A 5,345-nucleotide genomic window follows, 5' to 3' on the forward strand; every position below is an offset into this window, starting at 1 on the left:
ACCAGTAAAATTGGGAATGATATTTTTATAAATTTATAACCTGTTTGGCCAAGCTTCTTTTTGGCTAAAGTGCTAAATTGAGGTGTTTGGCCAAACTTTTGAAAGGAAAAAAAGTGCTTTTGAGAAGAAGCAGAAATAGTTTTGGAGAAGTAGAAAAAAGTAATTTATCTCTAAAAGCACTTTTTTGAGAAGCACTTTTGAGAAAAATACACTTAGAAACAGTTTTTTAAAACTTGGTCAAACACTAATTGCTGCTCAGAAGTGTTTTTCAAACTAATTAGCCAAACACAAATTGTTTATCACCGAAAGTACTTTTGAGAAAAATACTTTTGAAAAAAGCACTTCTCAAAAGAAGCTGATTTTTGCAGCTTGGCCAAACGGGCTATTAGTCGAGATAGAAGACAACTATAATAAGAAAGTTAAATTTATTTTTTATAAAATCAAAATCTAAATATTTTTAATAGAAATAAAGCTTATATGAACTACATTTTTATTATCAAATATTCTTTAAAATGAAAACAAAATTAAGAAAAAGTTTCTATGTTCTGTGTGTATTTGGGAGAGGTTAATATACGATTCTCTTAGACTAATTTTATATATATATATATATATATATATATATATATATATATATATATATATATATATATATATATATATATATATATATATTATAAAAGCACGAATATTGAAGACGCTAAATATTGAACGACAAAAATATCCCTGAAATATTAACTGGCTTTTATACCCTTCAAACTTAGATTAACTCTTCAAACAAAACAATAGAATATGTGATAAAATTGTAATATTCAGCGCCTGACATATAGGAGTTTGAAACTAACTAATACTAGAAATTTTAAAACCATAAAGCAACATGAATCAAATTATAGTGCCTAAAATATAGGAGTTTGTTACCAATTAATAGTAGAATTTCTTAATGCCACTGATCATTGGGAAGAAAACAAAGAACGTAAATTTCCAATTTAAATATTGAAGAATTCCTTGCAAAATTGGAGGAGAATGCAGAAGAATAAAGACAATAAAGGAAAAGCCAAGACATGAAGGCCCCATAAGATAAATTATTGGGGTAATGAAGACAATTTTAATAAAGTAACGGACCCCTCCATTATTGAAGAGAATCTACTTTTATAAAGTAGTTTGTCCGGTTATAATAATATAGAATTTTCTTTTTATTTTGTCAGCCATAATGTAATTATTTTGTCGGTCATTTTACTATTAAATTTTGTTTGTTTTTGGCAGAGATCCATTATATAAGGATCCTCATTTTCTTTTGAGAGGGAGCATTAGCCAACGTTCTTCCTTCTCTCTAACTTCTCTCTACTCTTGTAAATAACCCCTCTGTACTCTTTTAAATTAAAAAATAAAAATCAAAAATGGCCACTTGGCCAAAAACCCAGCGGTCCCAGTTATTAAATTTTGTTTTGTTTATTTATATACTTGTTCTTTTTACTGTTTAGACTAAATGATAGGTTAAAACCTTAAGGGGTCGTTTGGTAGGGCGTATAAGAATAATGCTAAATAAGGTGCAATAGTAATGCAGGAGTTAGTAATGCATGAGTTAGTAATGCAAGCATTAGTTATACAGAGATTATTTCTTATGTATTATTTGGTGTGGTATATTAAAAATTAAAATGCATTGCATAATTTTTAACAAATTTAATTGTTTACAAAAATGCCCTCTATATCCATTAACTTAAGGGACTGTAAGGATAATTTTGTCTTTAACCATGCTAATGCATGCATTAATAGTTTTTGTGTAGCTAATGCATAGGATAATACCAAATAGAGGGTATAATTAATGCTTGTATTAGTTATACATAGGTTGAAAAAGTGTACCAAACAAAGCATTACTAATACACAAAGTTAATGCATGCATTATTTTCTCTAACACACTCTACCAAACAACCTCTAAGTGTTAAACTTAGTATCCATAGGCTATTTACAACACATGCTTTGCTATTAAGCTATAACTGAGTCACCCCAATGGTGCTGAAGGTTGGAACTATATAGCCCAGGCAGTTATTAGTAAACCTTGGTTGAGGCAACTTAACCGGTGGTCCTCGGTTAACCCGTTAAAGCGTGGATAGGCATGAAAGGGTTGTGATGAGGACTGTGGTTTAAAGTTTACTATCAACTAGGCCAGGACTAAAGTTCTTGTAATTTATCTCCTAAAGCACATTGGAAATGATCCGGTCCACGTTGATATTAGAGCCATGTGAGTAAATCGTACTAAGTGCTAAGTTTAACACTTACATTCTTAATGAATATTATTAGGAAAAAAACTTTAACAGTAGGAAGGAAGACTATGAATTTCCCCAACAATTAGATCTTCTAAATAAGTGGACTATATTATTAGTCAAACCTAAGGTAATATACCAGTTAAGAACCTTCGAAAAGATAGAATTTTAAATAAAAAGTTAAAACTACTGAAGAAACTATCACCGTAGATAGTGACCATGCCACTTTCAAATTATTATCAGAAAGTGATTTAGCCCCTTATAGGGAATCACATAGATTCATACATATAGGTTTAATACAAGTTGCTTTTAAGCCACTTACTCTAAGAGGCTTAAGGTTTAATACAAGTTGCTTTTAAGCCACTTACTCTAAGAGGCTTACCTGAAGGTTTCATAGCAGCTCTCAGAGATGGCGGGGACTAGAATTGGAAAAAGTCTCTTATGGGGACTGTTCAAACTAGTTTGGCTTATGGCCCAGTTTATTTTAATGCCTATCCAAATTTGCAGATTTCTGTGAATGATGAAAACTCTTTAAATGCTTTAATACTTAGCATCAAATTATATGGTTATGATTATTTACCTGGTACAGAAGTAATATGCATTTGTTATAGGATTTATTATAAGCCTTTATATACTTTGAATCCTATGTGCAAAATTATGGATTTCAAAAATGATACTATTCTTATAGAAACTAATTTTGGTATATCCAAAGTTACTACCAGGAGACCTATAAAATGGGATGAAATAGATTTTCCCAAAGAATGGGTCATAGAGGAAGCGATGGCTCCTCAAAACACTGGTAATACTAAGGTAACAGAAATAGAACAAACCTCGGATGGGACTGTTAAGATCAGGTTCAATGAACCCGTTCAAACTGATAATATCATTTTATCATCTAGATTAATTAGATCAAACTCTTCTTATATTTCTCCAATTGATTATGTGGTAGTTTTTCCATCAAGAGTATCCACACCACAATTAGAGAATATAATAGAATTGATAATATAAGAATTAATCAAGATAATATAGTCAAGGTTAATTCAGACCCTGACCCACCTGCATCCGAAATGAATTTCTCAAATGGTGCAGATGATGGTTGAAAACCAAATAGATTTTAGTCCGGGTTCACCGGCAAGAAAAATGATTCTTGAAGAATTTTTAAAATCTAGATGGGATATTTTCAGAAAATGGTTTTTTGAAAATTTTAATGATGAATTAATATAATTCTTTAGACATGATTTCTATGAGGACATAAGCAAGAAAAATAAGATTATTGCTTTTGTTCCTTGGTTTATGTCTAAGCATGTTTATAACTATATTTCGGTTTTAGAAAGAGATTATACGCTCACTAATGGAAAAATAACCAAATCAGTTTTTCCACCACAACAATCGTTTCAAATAGGAGAAAAGGATAAAATAGTATATTTTACTACTTTTTCAAAATTATTTGAAAATGATGTAGCTACTATTATAGCTAAGAATTTGAATACTATGATCACACAAAATAATTATACTAATATGAATGTTAGTATTCTGGGTGAGCAGATTATTACAATATAGGAAAAATTGGACAAGCTTATAGCTGAAGTCCAAAAAATCCAACAAAAGGATACTAAAGATAAAGAACAAATTGCTACTACAAGTATCCAACCTCCTCCTGAGGTAAAAGACTTTAAATTAAAAAGTCTTGATGACATTGAAGAACTTCTCAATAAGAAGTTTGGTGAATTTAGAGTTAATCCTTTAAGTTTAGAGCATATGTCTGATAAAAGTCTAAAAGTAGATGACGAGATTAATAAAATCTCCGAGAAATATGCTGGCAAACCATACCAAAGGATGTTTTATTATCCAAGATCAACCCCACAAGATGTTCTAATAGAAGAACAAGACAATGACCACTACCACCAAAGTTATAGTGGATCAGACATCTACGAATGGAACATAGATGGCCTTGCTGATAGGCAAATTTATACGGTAGTACATAGAATGCTTATGTACAGTACTATCTGTAAAGTTAATAAAAATACGGATAGGGCTATTGCTGAAATGATCATAGCCGGATTTAATGGTCAATTAAAGGGTTGGTGGGATAATTATCTCACCCACGACCAGCGTTTTCAGATCATGAACACGACAAAGACAGAAGATGATAAGGTTGTTCAAAATTCTGTGTTATGAATATTATAAAACATTTTTCTGGAAGATGGTTTGATAATAGTGAGACTATTAGGACTATGCTCCAAAATCTACGGTGTAAAACCTTAACATCTTTTAGATGGTATAAAGATGTTTTCCTGTCCAGAGTAATGAAATTACCAGAGAGTAATAGTACTCATTGGAAGCCTAAATTTATAGATGGACTCCCTCCTTTATTTGCTGAAAGGGCAGAAAAACCCTTAGAGGCACAACAATGATTATTGATTATAGTAATTACTTATATGGAAAACTGTTTAGTGTATGCACTCAAGAAGGTTTAGCTTTATGCAATGAGATTAAGCTAAATCAACAGATAAAGAAGCATCGTCTCACTGAGAGACAACAATTAGGGGAATTTTGTGAACAATTTGCTATTGATATCCCTACTAGTAGGAAAAAATTGCATAAGAAAAAGGATTTTCTTAATAAGAAAAAGGGTTCTCCTGAAAAACGGTATGCAAAATCTCATAGGAGAAAAGCTTTTCATAAGGCTAGAAAAGGGTTCATAAAATCAAAAAACCCTCAGGCCTGTTACAAATGTGGTAGAGTATGTCATTTTGCTAAAGATTATAAAATCAAGGATAAGATTAAAGAACTTGATTTAGATGATAATATCAAAGATTCTTTATATAAGATTCTTTTAAATTCCTCACCAGAAGTATCTGACAGTGATGGAAATGATTCATCAACTAGTGAAGACTTACGAGTCCTCCAAGAAGAAGATTATATTTCATCTTCTGAAGATGAGCAAGAATCCTGTGATAAAAGACAATGCTCAAAACAGTGTTGTAATACTGATAATGATCTTTATAATATTTATTCTCAGTTCAAAGACTTGAATATCAATGTCTTAACCAATGATAGCGTACTAGAACTATTAAGGGTTATTAA

Source organism: Nicotiana tabacum, chromosome 3, assembly GCF_000715075.1.
Source record: "Nicotiana tabacum cultivar K326 chromosome 3, ASM71507v2, whole genome shotgun sequence".
Lineage (NCBI taxonomy): Eukaryota > Viridiplantae > Streptophyta > Magnoliopsida > Solanales > Solanaceae > Nicotiana > Nicotiana tabacum.